This window comes from Rosa rugosa, chromosome 6 (genome assembly GCF_958449725.1).
Source record: "Rosa rugosa chromosome 6, drRosRugo1.1, whole genome shotgun sequence".
Classification (NCBI taxonomy): Eukaryota; Viridiplantae; Streptophyta; class Magnoliopsida; order Rosales; family Rosaceae; genus Rosa; species Rosa rugosa.
In genome coordinates, this window is record NC_084825.1 from 38,073,161 (window position 1) to 38,090,218 (window position 17,058).

Consider the following 17,058-nt stretch of genomic DNA (forward strand, 5'->3'; position numbering starts at 1 on the left):
GATTTTACCCTAGTAATGTGGTACAGATATGGAATTGATCGAGGGTGAAATTGAGAATTCGAATACTTCAGGACAAACAGAGCTGGAACAATGTAGCTTTGATTTTTATTTTTATTATTTTGCCAATTTGTTTGTATTTTGGTTTCTTGTTTTTAACTGATTCGGTTACCTGCCCGTCTTTGAGAAAAATTACTAGTGTTTGTGCTTCCTTGAAAGCAAAGAATTTGCCTTGATCAAGCAAAGTTGTCAATTTGTATCTAATCGTTGTCAATTCGATTTTTACTCCATAACAAGATAGAAATTTGGTTTCAATTTATGGATTAAGACGCAAGTTAAAATAATGCTATATGGTAGAGTTTTCGATTAAGTTAATGGACTAAGAGCATCTCCAACAGAGTACTTATTTCAAAAAAAAAATTGAAATTTAACTAATTTTAGGCTAAGTTTGATCTCCAGCAGACTAGCTAAACAAAAGCTAAATTTAGCTTTAGCTAAAAGACCTAGCTATATTTAGCTAGAGAAAAGAGAAATTTAACTTGAGATTTAGGTATTCTGCTAGAGCATAACTCAATATTCAACTAGCTATATTCTAATTTTAGCTACTTTTAGCTATGAAGATAGCTATCACTGTTGGAGATGCTCTAAGCCCAATTTGGGACTAAGTAAGCAACTTATTGCAAGCTACTACTTGTAGATGAGGTGTCCAATGTTTTATGCTATAGAACATGATGCTAGGTGGTTTTTCTATTTTGGTTCTTATATGTGACTCTGACCGTTTGACTAATGTCATCTTGTTATATTCTCATTCAAGAGAGTCATTCTAATGATGATCATTATAATGAGGACTACTTGAAAACTTTTGTGTTAGACCCACTTTTTTATCACATTTCTGCAAATCAATTGTTAGATATTTAGATATTTATGTGTAGATCATTTATGCAATTTTTCAACCAACTTGAAAATCGTTAAGGCGTGCATAATTGTGATTTATTAGTTATGAACATGAACAGTTCATGCTTGACAGATTTAGTCCGTCCATTGATTTGATCTAGTTCGGTACCTTAATGATTATCAATTTGAAAGAAAATTTTCAGAATTGATCTACTCATGCATACTGTTTGGACCCAAAATGAACATTTTGGCCTGACAAGGCATGTGTTGGAGAAATTGAGCCAATGTCAGTGGCTCAAGCTATATATTGTCGACAAACTCAAAATATATATTTAGAGGCTAAATAAAGCCTACTATGGAAGCATGGAAGCATGAAAAGTTAACTTTAGCACATTTTCCTACTTCGGCTAGGAGAAACAGGAGAAACCGAGCTAAACAAGGAAGGAGGGGCGGCAGACTAACCAAATGAAATCGAAATGTGCTGAAACTTTCCAGATCCATTCTAGACATCCCAAGGATCATTTCTTATGAAGAGTGCAAGAGCTTTTTTTGAGTGGAAGGCCTTAAAAAAATCAGCCTAATTTTCTACAGAAGCAAAACTGGAAAACTGGACCTGTAAGAGGTCCAGCAGCATTTCCAGCCCAACCTCATGGAATAAAAATCTGAAAATTTGTTAGGATGATCTACACTCATAGTGGAACATTTCATATGAAGAAGTCGAAGGCATATAATGAAGTCTTGTTGGAGAAATAATTGAAGGAATAAAGGGGCAGAAACTGACCTAAAACCAGCTCAATATTCACATGTTCATGTTTCCTACCCACATGAAGAAAGCTAGATGCTTTTCTCTTTTTCCTTGGATATATTTTTCTTCTACAATCTCTTTAATAGATCATCACCACTTCCATGTTGCTGCACCTTCATGCTTTGCTTTCATTTCATCTTTTCTCTATCTTTTCCATATTTTACAAGTGAACTTAGATCTACTTTCATTATTTTTCTTCCACTCATCATTTCACTCTTCTTTTTCTTCCCTATATAAACACCTTCTCCTCTCATTCTAAAGCAACACATTCACATTCAACAACAACATCTCTAAGATGATCTAAGTTCTCTCTAGAGCAAACCTCTCTAAGAGCAACTTCTCTCCCTCTCTTTCTCTTTCTCTTACCGGTGATCACACTCCTAGTCCTAGTCTTCTCAGAAGCCGACTTTCAGTGCCACCAAACCCTCTGTCAACGTGCTTCGGTCCTAGTCTCCTCGGGAGCCGACGGTAGTGCCGCGACCACAACGGTTACAGAACCAGCCAAGCAAGGGTAACGCCCTAGCAACCCAGTCAAGCTAAAGTCACGCTTTAGCAAGTTCTCTCTACTTCCCGGTGGTTCTCGCTCTGCTCGATCTACAACATCGAGTATCGATTTGGTGACGCAAGAAGATAAGCAAAAGTCCTCACCACGAGGCACAAAGAATCCCACGACGAGGTTGGTGCTCTCCTCGTCCACAATTGCTTGAAAGAAGTCAGGTCAAGGGACACCCCCGACGACCGCACCCGAACGGTGCTGGCACGCCCGCGCAGAAAAGAGACTGTTGACCAGCTGCAGCAAAACTGGAGCCAAACACATACAAAAACATTTAACGGTTGATTTGCCGTAATGTAATCGAAAAGTGGGTCTTTTAATCCGTTGATTAGAAAGTCCTCAACTAGTCCTCATTATAGTGGGAAAATTGTTGTTGTGGTTGGTTTCGAGTCTCCATATTCAAGCATATCGCACTGCAAGCTCACAACTTTGAGAATCAATGGCAATGTTGTTCCTCACAAAAAATAACAAATTTAATGTATTTGGTTTACCAACAAACTTATAAACAAAAGAAGCTTGTAAAAGTATACCGAAACAATAAATTTGATAGTAAATGATGAACAATCGTTCATTGACCAATTTTGATAGACATGTTTGGTGCTTTGGTGATATAGGTTGCAAGGACCTAGAAATTTGGTGCTTCCAATCAGTAAATTGCATAGTTGAAACTGGAAAAGATTTACAGTAGACTAGTAGTTTAGTTTGTTTTTGATAGGACATTTTCATTCAAACTTTCTGAGTACTATGTTTTATGTTTTATTTTTTATTTTTTATTATTTTTTAAGAAACTCAGGTGCTTTGAACGTGCTATGGAGACGTGTACTACATTTTTTGAAATTCACCATTTGTTCTTTCTCCAATCTTAAATTCTATTTTCCTCTTCTATCGTTTTCTTGCTCATTTCGCTCTACTTTTCAAATTTCACTCCATTTTCCTCAAAAATTTCTCAAGAATACATAAATACAAACAATTGTGGCATAAGTGAAACTTGTATCTTAAGGACAAGGAGAAAATTTAGTTTATTGTCTTTTGAACTATGCCTATTTCTTGAATAAGTTAGCATGGGTACCGTCAAATGATCGGACCTAATCTATGTATCGATGTGGTTTACCACAAACTCTTTATCTACCCATAGAGGGTAGAGGAAGGATATGTAATGGTTCTTTCTGGCTTGAGTTTTAATATATCAACATGATATTCTTTAAAAAAAAAAAAAAAAAAAAAAAAAAAAAAAAGTGAAACTTGTATCTATTTTTTTTTTAAGGGCAACGGAAGAGTATTCCATATTTCCATTGATATAAAAATCATACCACAGTACAAGGTCAAGCTAGAGTGATCCAAAGAGGACCTCTCAATATACATCACAATGCTTAATTAATCATTCAACAACTAAAATCCAAAAAAGAAAATACAGAAAAATAAAAAGCTACTCCTACACTACCATAAATCAAAACAAATATTTTCTAGGATATGGCTCCTCTAAAGTTATTTTTGGTGAAGTTTTGTGAAGTTCGTAAAATCTCAATCGTCCATGTAATCGCATGATCCTTATTAAGTAACATAAGTTAAAATTTTCTTTTGGTCAATTCCTGATATTCCGTTTGCCTATCTTCCCCTCTTCTTCATCTTCTTCCTTCTATATATCTTCTCCCTTTTGTCCGTCTTTTTTTTTTTTTGTTTATCACCTCAAATTCACCATTAGCCTTTATCTTCCCCTTCTCAGTTTATGATTACCTTTACCTAATAGTTCCCATGGCGAAACTGATACAAAATAGATGAAATTGTCAAATGAAAACATTAAATTAAAAGCATATCAGGAGGGTGTTTTCTTCCCCTCATGAAATGTGGATCACAACCGAGACAAATCTGGGATCAAAGCATTCTCCCATATTCCATATGCATATAATTTAAGAGCATCAAACTTGGATTAGATCATCAAAGAGAGAAATAGGGTTACCTAACACCCCTCGGATCCCAACAATTGACAATAAAACCATTGTTATTCATTGTTTCTGAAGAAGAAAATCCAAGTTCACAAGTTAATTTGGAGTTGAATTGAGAAACAAAGAGTTTCTCTTAAGCCAATAACACAGAGTTAATGGCAAAGTTATCCCAATTTTTTGCTTTTGTTTTTTTTGAATAAATTTGTTTCATTGTTTAGGGAAAAGCAAAAAGGCTAAGAAAAACGAAATGGTTCCTTTTTTTTTTTTTGAATAAGAAATGACTCCTTTTAAATCATTAGATTACACTTGTGATTGAGATTTTACGAACTTCACAAAACTTCACCAAAAATAACTTTAGAGAAGACGGATCCTATTTTCTAGGTCTAACAGCGAGACTGTGAATACTATTTACGTTTTGAGATGACACTCTCGTGAACAAAAGTATGTACTATTTTGGGTACCGAATGCTTATGAGAATGTGTAGAGACTAGAAAATATTTGGTATGGAGCTGAATCAGGTTACCCACATCTAGTTGAAGGGGGCTTGAAGGGGCAGAAGATAGAGATCAATATAGAAACAAATGCAGTTGCGGAATTCACATTTAAAGGTTTGGTAAATACTGCACTAAATAATTGATACAATGATAGAATGCTTATAGTTTTTTGTATTCTCGAAGGAGGAATTAGGACAACTATTATCCTGGAAAAATATAGAGCTAATGTCGATGTTTGAAGAAACTGACATTTGAGAGTCCTAAAAGCAGCTTTATAAAACAGAGAGTTCAACCATGCATGGCTGACAAATCAGGCTGCTAAATGCCCCACCGCAACATTCAGTGTGAGGAGATGTTAAGGGTTTCTTTCTGGATGGAGAAGTTCGACAGAGTCTCGAAGGAGATGGCGTCGTCGGACTAGGAGATCAAGGAGTCGTCGATAGACTTGAACAAACTAGGGGTGGAGCTCCGCCGCGTCATTGGACCAGCTGCATTTGTTAATTGGCTCAGAGTGAGAGAAGTTTTGACAGCAAGTGGAAAAACAGAATGGTTGGTGTATCAAATTATGTTCGACAAAGTTGAAGATGCTAAAAAATGATTTTCTTATTGTGCAAAGTTGAATCTCATTCGGCGTTTCCAATTTACTATAAAGTTAAATATGAAGCAATAACTTCAACTGTTTATGCAATGGGTTCGGGATCAGAACTTGCAGCCCAAAATTTGTTCGATGAATTGCGAAAGCAGTACATGGAGAAGAAAAACTCTGGTATTGAGCTAACTCTCAAAGAAATTGCGGATTATGGTTTGAAGCATGCCCGGACAACGAAGAATACCAGTAACTCGGCTTATGTTTTTATTGGAATTGAAAATGAGAGGCCCGAAGCTTATGGTTTTGTTGTTAATGAATATTACATGGATAGTAGTGATCATATCGAGACATGGTGGGCAACTGGCAGTGGTTCAAAGTATGCTAAGCCAATACTCCAAGCTAATTACAACGATAACTTGTCTGAGCAACTTACATTGCAATTGGCTTAAATGTCTTTATTAACTTCAACCTCATGCATGTGATCCCCTTATCGAGGGATACCTACGTGTATCTGTATTTGACTCAAACGGATTAAGAGATGTGTATTCCAAGCCTACATTGGAGGTGTATTTGAGTTACCAGGCCAGAAACACTCGGATGAGTTCCATTCAAGAACAATTTACATCTTTTCTATCGGCCAGATTGGTGACGCTGTAGTGACCCATTGGTTTAGTTCTGGATGTCTTATTCAACCAGTTGATGTGATTGTCGTACATCCTATGGGACATGTTCGGGGATATATTATTCGTCGTGTGGTTTTGAAGAACAAAGATGATTCAACCATAATTGAAGAAGTGCGAGACCAATGTGGAAGATATGGATGTCATAATCGAACCAGTGAAAAAATTACTGATTTTCCATGTCTTCACATTGTTAATGAGCGATTTTATTTCGCAGAGTTAACAAAAAAAGAGCTAAGTGATCTTTTGGGATATAGCATTGATGATTGACTTTGTATGGATAGTTTGTTTAGATCGTATTTTGTTGATTATAAAAGATCAATTTTTTCTGTTAAAAAAAAAAAAAAGGAAAGGAAAGGTCTTGCTAGATATTACGAGAGGTGTGCCTCTCGAATCTTAGCAAGTTGCATAAATACCATGAACTTGTTCAAGGACTTATATGAGCTAGCATAACTATTGACAATTGATTTGATTACGTTACGCGATCAAACATGGATTTGATTTCATGAATATTGGAGTTGGAAAAATTATAGATCTTACTATTTGGATGAATACTACTTTTTAAAGGTCTAAAAATTTAGACCATGTTCTATTTTAGACCACAAAGATTAGAGATGGCCCTACATCCGCCATTTGTTCATGTGTATCTTTGTGATTTTGTATAATCAAATTATCATATAATGAAAAACAAATAAGTGAAACTCATAAGTCAAGAGTACCGGTCAAAGCAACTTGTATAAATGAATAGAATATTTCAACTATTCCTACCACAATTGAAAACGAAAATGTCAATTTTGAACATTTGTATGATTGGACATCAGGATACATGGTAAGTTTAAGAGCAGGAGGAGCACAAACATCCCTTTTAACTTTTCATCTTGTGCAAAGGATGGATATTGACAAGTTAAGTCTAGTTTGAAGGACAATTTTACTGAGGGGCCTAACAATTGTTTGTAAAATATAACTAATTTAGTTTATTATATTTGGAGAGTTCAAAAGAAAAAAAGATAACAAATGATCAAACGATCTATCGTTCTTCGTGGTAGTCGTGCGGAAAAACCTTAGTTGGGGAAAAAAGATTTGCAAACTTTAGTCGTGCGGATCAAATGATCAAACAGGATCGTTCTTCTTGATGTTTCCTATATAGTAGAGGAATATTATCCAAAAAAAAAAAATGATTGAACGATCGTTCATTAACCAATTTTGATCATGAACATGATTGCTGACAGAGGTTGCTAGGTCCAAAAGCGATATACTGATTCCAATAATTAAATTGTATAGTTAGTAAACCATCAAAATTTGCAATGCTTTATTTTGTTTTTTGATTGAACGATTCAATTTATCACATTTTTGAATATAAAATATTTTGTGCTTCATTTTTTTTCTTTTCAAAAACTCACGTGGTTTGTACGATAGTGAATTCGTGTTTTTAGGATAGCAAATTGAGGTCGATTCACCTAATTTGATCTCTTTGATTTATGAAACTCTAGCTGCGATTTGGATCGAAATCTCTAGTTCATGAGGATTTACAATCGAGTGATCTTATTAAGAATAAGTGGTTGGAAATAGTAGTTTTTGAAATACTGAGGATCGAGGCATACAAGCACCCTAGAAGTAGGTTTTGATGATTTGGTTACAAATTTTAAGCAGGATGATTTGCAAATGATGTTTACTTTATGAGATATAATTGATGAGGGCTTGGAAGTGTTTTTTGAGAAGTCTAATACGATGTCTGAACAACTCAAACACATATGGATTTTGGCTGGTAGAGATGGAATAGGGTTGTGTATATTTGTTTTGATAATCATCCTATCTTCCAATTAAAAAGTTGTGTGTCCCAACTTAAGGTATTTGCAGGAAAGTGTAAAGTAAGAGTTCTAAGTCACCGAAACTCATTGTTGCTGCAAAATACTACAAAAAAAAACTTAGGTATAAATCCTTATTGATCTTCATGATCAAATCTCATTAGAAGTTACCAATAAGTTTGTTAAAGCTTTCAAAGATGCAAATATGCAACTCATGCAAGTTTTCTATACGTGGGAAGTTTTTTGACAGTCTTAGTTGTAGGTTTATGTGACAAGATGATCCAAAAGAGTGGGGAAAGTAGAATGAGTAATAAGGAGGAGATGGGAAAACTTAAGAAGGCTTTGAGCTTGCTCCATACATCAAATGTACGTTAAATGAGTGGATTGAATTTGCGTGTATAATTGACCTATTACTTGTCAAGGTTGAAAAATGCTTGAAAAGGGAGATGACATGGATAAAGTTTCTAAATACTTACATTCGATCAACTACTAAGCAAAAGTTGTCGGACACAGTGCAACATCAGTTGGTGGTGAATCATGCACGCCAATTCTTTAACCAAAGGTATTATGGATGTCATACTGATTTGCTTAGAGATAATAAGGTGACTGATTTGACGTGAATGGTGTATAGGTTTTACTACATGATACCTAATGGCTTGGATGTTAGGTTTAGGGCTGGCCTCGGTACTAAACTGAGGCATTTTTGCGCCAACAGTTTGGCGAACAGACTTTTATCGGTAATAAAATATGAAACCGTTACCAATTCGACATAATCGGTATACCGATCCGACTAGTTGGGGTTCACGCTCCGAGCCCAGCATCGAGACTTCAACGTTGATCCCCACCGGTACCACCACTCCGCACCTAGCTCCGTGCATTCTCGAATTGACCCACATTGAAACCCATTTTTCTCTCACTAAATTTGAAAGCTTTGTTAGTATTCCAAATCTAATAGAGCTTCTTCATTCAAAAGTTGAAAGTCTGAAACGAAGAAGAAGAAGAAATGGTTAAACAACGAGAGAGATGTGTTTTCACAAAAAGGATGAAGACAAATTAGTTAAAAAAGAAGACTCTTTTGGCTATATGTAATAAATTTTGGTTATATATTAATTTGTTTCAGATGTACCAACATTCTGCAAGTGGCTTGGTGGTTGGGCTCTTGCATTGCACATACGAGTTATGGGTTTGAGCCTCCCCAACCTCATATTTGATGTTGGATTAAATTCTGCTTACTACTTTTGTACTTTCAAGGGTTCATCAGTTTAGTCCCTGCACTTCTAATTTAATCAGAAAAGTCCTTGCACTCTCCAATTTCATCAAATCGATCTAATCCGTCACTATTCTGTCAATTTTCGCTGTTAAAATGCTGACGTGGGACCTTCTCACAGGGAAAATTCCCAAACTGCCCATCTTTAGGCAGCCCGCCAATGCGTCAATGTTGTGAATACAAATGGGTAGTTTGGAAAATTTCCCCGAAAATTGACGGAGTGGTGATGGATTGGATTGATTTGACGAAATTGGAAAGTGCAAGGACTTTTCTGATTAAATTAGAAGTGCAGGGACTAAACTGATGAACCTTTGAAAGTACAGGATAGTAAGCAGAATTTAGTCATTTGATGTTTATTTTTCATTTATCAGTACTCATGACACGTTTACTTAATTGGAATGGAAAATAATCATGAATCGGAGACAAGCGGAATGAGAGAAGAAAGGAATCGGTATTGATTCCGTAGGATTGATTCCTAAACTCATCTCCCCCCCCCCTTCGTAATCAAATTCCTGAGTATTCATGAATCGATTCCTGATAAGGAGGTCGGACCTACATCCATTTTGATTCCTTCATGTGTTAGTAAATGCAGGAATTCTTTTACCCGTAATCATTCCAATTCCTTTATGTGTTAGTAAACGCATAAATGTTTTTACCCCGTAATCATTCTCTCCCATTCCAAGTAAGTAAACGTGCCCTCAGTTTGGTTCTGCAAAACTGAGATCCGGGAAATATTAAACTGTCGCTAAACGGTTTAGTGCATACTCTATCATTGGCGGAAATATTTTGCATGTGATGAATGCGCGTTATTAATGGTGAAACCTCATGCATGAAAAAAAAAAAAGCATGGTTATGTGTATGCATAGGGACTCAATGCATGGTGAAGGACTCATGGTTCATTAATGGTGGAAGATTCATGAATGGTTCGAAGTCTAGAAGGATCATGAATGGATGGATGTTGTAGAGTGTTCATGAATAGATACTAATAGGAGGTTGTACAAGGTTCATGAAAGAATTAATGAAGGGTTCTAGGAAGTTCCATCTCTGCCTATATACGGAGGAAACTTTGGCCTCATTTGGAAAGAAGAAAGAGTGAGGGAACAATTTTCTACAGGTCTTCAAGTTATAGAAGCCTGTAGAGTGATCTGCTAAGTTGCAGATAGGATGTATAAGGGGTATCTCATTTGGTACAAGGGCTCGAATTAGGAATAAACTTGAGTGCAGTGGCGGACCTTCAAGGCCCGACGGGGTCCCCCCCCCAACGTTTTGCTATACAATTAACTGAGTTTATCAATATGGCTTTCGATCAAGTTCCAATACAATGGCTTAATTGGACCTCTCTCCATTCTTCCAAACTGAAATAAATATTTTTAAGAAACCAAAGTTACTTCTTTTGTTGAATTTGATCTTGCAATGAAGTTTGATTGTTATTAAACCAAACTTCATTACTCAGTTCTTTAAAGAATCATTATTAAGTATTAAATTTGTCTGTTCTTTACTATTATTGATATTGAGTTCATTTATAAAAAATTCAAAATCGTTGAGTTAAAATTTAGATCTCCACTACACCAAAAACAATCTTTTACCGCCCACAATGTGCGCCGTAAATACCCTTTTACGGCGCACAAATGCAGGCTGTAAATGCCGGAGCCGTAAAAGACATTACTCTTTAACGGCGTTCATAAGAGGGCCGTAATTGTGCATCCAAGCAGGCCGTAAATATATTCTCAAGTATTATTCAATTTGATTTATGGGATGTTTGCACGCCGTGAATGTCAAGAAAGCACGCCGTAAATGACTTTTTAGACCACTTATTACGGCACACAGGGCATGCCGTAAAAGACTATTTTTATGGCACACTTTTGCATGCCGTAAAAGAATTAGTTACCCAGTTTTTTACAGCCCAATTTGCACGCCGTAAAATGTTCTTTTATATTAAAAAAAAAAATATTTCAATTCAATTTCTTCCGCTCATATTTAAAAGAATCTGACTTTTATATATATTTAAAAAAAGATATTCAATTACATACATTGCTTTAAAAGCATCGCATTTGAAATTTATGGCTAAACCAATACAAGAAAGAACTTAAAATCATAAAAAGTGGTATATAACAGTCCTCCATGAATTTCATGCACAAATGAGCTGCTCCAGAATGAACTTGCTTCAAACTCTTTGGAGACTTTGTGCCCCAACATCCTTTCTCAAAGGAGCTGGTAATTGCCTTGACTATGTCCATTGCTTGGATTCACCTGGGACCATAGTTGTCATTAGGAAGCTTGGATAGATGCAGACATAGGAATGACAGAACAAGAAATGATGAGGAAGATAAGGAACATCGTTTTGATCGTGAAAAAAAGCTCACTTACTGCCCACATAAAAAAGAGATTATAGTTACAATACGGGGGACATGAGAACAGACTACAAATGGATTGTACAAGAAAGAAAAAGCAACCATAGAATGAATATGCCAATTATATATGAATGACTTGTCTGAGCAAAAGAGAACTTGTAAGAATGATGCAGTATATGTAGGAAGAGAATGGATCATTAATAATAGTCACAGTTTGAAATCTCTCACCTATCAACTACTAATGAGGTAGCACAGCCAGATGCAAAAGATGTGAGAACCTGGCATCATGAACATTCCAGTCACTAGCAATCGCAAAGGCAAGAAAAATAACAGATTGTGCAAGTAATTTATGTTCTACAAGTTGGAATCAAGGGGATGAGAAGAACAAGGGGCATACAACATTCTTCAAAGTCCAAGAGTACACTACTTCAGTTTTTAATTTATGTAGTTGATCAGGTCCTAATTCAGTTTTGTCACAAAAGTAATTTAAATGAGGTTTTTGAATCAAATTGGTATTCACAATTGTAAGCTAATGTTAAAAGATCACCTTTCCCTCTGTTGCTGGGAGTTAAAAGATGGGCCTGCAAGCTCTTTAGGATCAACCAATAGGCAGTCTCTGAAACAAATAGCCAACAATTAAATATCTGATCTGTAACCCAATGAGAAAAGCTTAGAATTAAGATACTAACCTCCATATGATCCCCACGATATCCTAAAGCTTAAGATCCTATGTATAATACACAAAAGCAATATACAACTCCAAAAAATATCAAGTTTATGAGACACATATACTAATAAACACACCAAAATGCCAAACAATAACTTATGGCTGCCTTGACATCCTCATAAGAAAACTCTTCTCAAGTCAATGAGTTAAGTTCACAATACCAGTAAGCTTTTTATCGAGTTCATGTAACAGAACCTACAATGTAAACCAACTAAAACCATGAAAGAGGAAGCTACGGTTAGAGCAGCCAAGAGTCAAATTAGAAAAAATTTAAAAGCTGCAAAGATCAATCAGAAATTCAGAACATACGAAAAATCTCATACTGTTAACTAGAGGGGAAGAAAACCTAAAACAGATGGAAGAGAGGTCAAAACTATACAACTTAAAGCAAGGGCTACATTCTGCTTAACCTGCATGTACAGAAGATAATAATGTCATGAACAGAACACAGAAGAACATAACAAACAAATGATGGGATAGATGCTAGCAAGTACCAGGGGAGCTGTATTAATTGAAAAGCATGACAAGCTAGTTGAAGAGTTATAATATTGAGATAGTCATGGTCATAAGATGTAATCTTTAGCTCTTAAAATATGTTTTATAATTTTGTACTCAAAATAACACGACAAGCTAGTTGTTGATAAACACAAGAGGACCTGTCTGTGCAATGTCAATGGCAAACAAGTCAGAGCACAAGCTAGTAAAGAACAACAATTCTCACCAAGTCATATCTCACTTCAAATCAAACTTGCAAATAATACATTGAAATTAATAGATTATTATAAAGAAGGAACTAGCTGATACAGTCCAAATGCAACTAAAGCAATTAACAAAACAAACAATTTTGTTCTTTTAAACTTTTACTAGTTATTTTCTGGGAGAAAGAAGCATCTGGTTCCATTGCCAACCTCTTCCATTCCAGAGCTTTCTTCTTAATCTCTTTCCCTTCTTCTTAACTACACACAATTTTGCATCTGAATCAATCAAGTCATCGATTAGAATACAAGTGAAAGGCCAAAAATTCCCTCACCTTGTCCGACTGAACTGAACGATGTCCCCCTATTGCCGCTCGAATCGAACTGTGTCCCGTCCCGGTGTAATGTACGCACTGAATTCAAACATAATTGCAATCAATCCCAATCCAAAAGAACAAATAAGCGCAAATTCAATAAGCACAAACCCTAGACTCCTATCACCTCAAGCTTGGGATATAGTGAGGAGTTCCTTCTTCAATATCCCTGCTTTCTGATCTCCTTCTCCTCGCCGACCTTGAGAACCGAGCCGTCACCGACTTTATGCCCTGGATGCTTTCGCGGAAGACCTTACGATGTCGATCTGCGCCTCCATTTCCACGCCTAGAATCTCGAAGATCTGGAATCAAAAAACAAAATCGAAGAGTTAAAGAGACGAAATAGGACTGGAATTTGAAAATTTGAAACCTAATTGAAAAGAGATTGCGAACCAGAAATTGGACTTGTCTCAGAGTGAGAGAGATGTGAGAGACCTCTGAGACCGACTCTCTTTTCGCAGGGAGAGACCTCTGAGAACAAAAATCAAGATTGATCAAAATAAAACCTCAAATGTAGGTACATACAGTCAAACAAGCAGTCAAACCAACAAACTAGGCAAACCAAGCAACAGAAACCTTCCTACAATTGAAAAACCCTAAATAGATAAAGCAGAAGATGAAAACTGAAACAATAAGTGAAAAAAAATTGTACCTTGATTTGGCCAGAGAAGAAAACCCAGATAGCAAATGAGCAATACAAGGCCAAAGTTCTCAACTTTCTCCAAAAGGGTTTCAGAAACTTCATGATCCTGAAACAGGTGGCCCCAATCTCCAAGAGCGGCAACCATTTCAATGTTCTTTAATTCGTAGCTCAATCGATCCATGACATTTCGATGAAAGGAGCAGAGAACGTGATGGTGGTGGGAGGTACGCGGCCAGCGACTCGGCGGTGGAGCAAATCCAGTGAACAGCGACTTGGCGGTAGGAAGAGACGTGGAAGGAAGAGATGGCGAAAATTGAGGTGTGTGTCGGGGAGAGAGAGAAGTTTTTGTGTTATGAAATGAAAAAGTTAAAAATGAAATGTGTAGTGGGAAGAGATGGAGGGAAATAAAAATTTTGGCGAAAATTTTTGCGCCTTTTACTTTTACGGCACACATCAATGCATGCCGTAAAAGACCATATCAGAAAGGGTATTAACGGCCTGCGTGAAAACGCCGTAAATGTGTGTCTATTACGGCACGCATTATATGCACGCCATAAAAGACTATATCAGAAGGGTATTAACGGCCTGCGTGAAAATGCGCCGTAAATTAGGCACACATTTACGGCGCATTTTCACGCAGGCCGTTAATACCCTTTCTGATTTGGTCTATTACGGCACGCATTATATGCACGCCGTAAAAGACCATATCAGAAGGTATTAACGGCCTGCGCGAAAATGCGCCGTAAATGTGTGCCTATTACGGCACGCATTAATGCACGCCGTAAAATGTGCGCGGTAAAAGAGTCATTTTCTTGTAGTGCTCTCTATAAATAAAAAAAATATTAATTTCACCTATAAAACTTTGTATACATAAATTTTATTTCTCGACCCCCCAAGCTTCAAATCCTGGTTCCGCCCTTACTTGAGTGCTCGGTTTGTGTATAAATTTGAGCGTAATCATGTACTAATTGTGTATATCGCTCGTAGTGCAGATGAAAACTCTCCGTTTATAACTACGTACTTTCAAGACCACTGAGTCTTTCAATCTTTCGCAAGGCTCTAATAGAGGCCTTTGAAGTCTTTTGCAATAAATCTGTTCAATCTCGGAATTACTTGCTGTTTTCTTTGACATACAATATCATCAAGAAATGTGGGAAAGGTGGGAATGGTACCACTTGAAGCTTTGAATGGAAGAGGCCCGGTAAACGGTGGCAGTAACTCTTAACTGTCCTAAAGAAGCGAAATTCCTTGACGCATAAGTAGCAACCGGCACGAGTGGTGTAACGAGATCACCGCTGTCTCCTACTTATGAGGACACAGAAGAAACTATATATTCAGAAGGCTCTGAACTTGCTCCCTTGTATCAATGGAAAATACCTCTTTGTAGAGTTCTTCTGGGAAAAATTTACCCTTAGACCGCTCTTTGATCGGAGTTGTTGCAATCACGAGAACCGTATGATATCAAATCTGAAGCGGCAATGTGGTCAACTGCTTACACTTACCTAGCTATAAGATGGAAATGATGGTCAGTTCACTATTTCTTTTTTTTGTTGGTTGTCTTTGTGCCTGTTATTCTGGTGTTAATATATGTTGCAGGTGACAGATACAATCACCTTCGGCAACCACACAGTGGTTTGCTCTGAGCATTCTTCCGTTCAGTAGCAGAAGTAATGGTATTTGAGTATGGTTGAGAGAAGCAGAAACCCAGGTTCAAAAACATGCTTATTCTATCATTTCCAGATGAACCGGCACGTGAAAACAAAAGGATTGCACCAACTCAAACCATTAAGTACTTTACCTGAGCAATATAGCTGTGCATTTAATCATCCACACCAATTCATATGAAAGGTGTTTTGGACTGTATTAGGCCAATGGACTCAGATCTAGGAGAGTTTGAGTATACCTGATTTCTCGGTAGTCAACTTTTTCTTGGCCCTAGCTTTGAGCATTAGTCTACAGTAAGGCTTCCAGTTTTGGGGGAAGCCTGATTCCTCTTTTTCTTTTTTCAAAACATCGATCGTCAAGGTGGAAAGACCATAACGTTGATTAAACGTGAAGTGCTGTTTTCTCTTACCGGCATCTTTTCATTTTTGCTGCTTGTATCTAGTAATTTGAAAGGTCTAGTTAAAGAGCTCAACTTCTGACAGAATACTGAAATACAGAACTGCTTTTCTTTTCCATTTTGTCAAGTGTATATTTTGAAGGGACAAATACTAGGACCTGAACGATTTGTACGTAGTCTTTTTTATAGCTTTATTTATTTGCTAGGAATGCAAACTTTGATCTGATGATTTGAGGATATGATACGCTGTAAGTGTTTCCCCTGGCCTATTGTAAATAATACCAAAAATGACTTGGTTGAACCAAGCTCTGTTTCTTTATTGCATTTGAAATCATATTGAGGAACTGTTCTTTTTCTTACTATTGATTATTTACTGGTGTTCAACTTATATAGCATCTACACTACTCCAAAAGAAAATCCGTTTTACCATTATCGTTTCAAGTTGATTACTATTGGCAAATGAATCAACATGCATCAACTTCTTTCAGAACTTGATCAACTAGTAGTGGTGTTGATTCTATTTTGTAAGGGTGAAAATGGTTCAACGCAGAAAAGGTAATAATGTTGAGTATGAATTGGTTTTCACTCACAACTTATGCTACTTATAATGGACTCTGCTAATACCAGAGGCCACAATTGCTTCTAATAATAAGGTACAAAAAGGAAGGTCCAGAATTTAAGTGGCTGTGGAGTAAAATTCCCTAAAATAAAATCACATGTAGGAATGAAGCAAAAGGTAAAGCAAGTGATGGAGATGCATGGCAATACCCCTTTGTGGTGAGCTTTCTCCTATAAATTTTGCTGGCTATAGGCACCTCCCTCCCTTATAAAGTGCATGCTGTCTTTCTATCTCTTTCTCTTAGATTAGGGTTCTAAATAGAAATAGTGATTGATGTAGAAAGTTCAGTGGGGGGTGGCTGCTGCTAATACCATCTTCATTTTTGGTTGCAAAGCTACCTGTCTATCTATCTATCACACATGTCATTATTTGTGCCAAACCCATTATAAATTAACCCTCTCCTCCTCTCTTAGGATGGACCTAGTGAAAGCAACCAAAAATCAAAGAACAGGTGCAAAGATATTGAAAATGCCACATTCATATCATATCAGATACTTGTGGCCCTGGGGTTTGCTCTTGTTTCTCTTCAGCCTTGCATTTACCAACACGGAGAATCAAAC

At 36.7% G+C, this 17,058-nt stretch overlaps 2 long non-coding RNA genes across 2 annotated transcripts; both read right to left on the reverse strand.

Moving 5' to 3' along the window:
* Positions 1 to 11,028: 11,028 nt before the first annotated feature.
* LOC133714205 (uncharacterized) lies at positions 11,029 to 11,993 on the reverse strand. The gene is made up of 3 exons (XR_009848490.1): positions 11,926 to 11,993; positions 11,607 to 11,656; positions 11,029 to 11,277 (listed from the first exon to the last, which is right to left on the reverse strand). It is a non-coding gene; the product is annotated as an uncharacterized LOC133714205 (long non-coding RNA).
* A 402-nt stretch (positions 11,994 to 12,395) lies between these two features.
* LOC133713922 (uncharacterized) lies at positions 12,396 to 13,472 on the reverse strand. Its single transcript, XR_009848329.1, has 3 exons — positions 13,136 to 13,472; positions 13,014 to 13,061; positions 12,396 to 12,515 (listed from the first exon to the last, which is right to left on the reverse strand). It is a non-coding gene; the product is annotated as an uncharacterized LOC133713922 (long non-coding RNA).
* Positions 13,473 to 17,058: the final 3,586 nt, after the last annotated feature.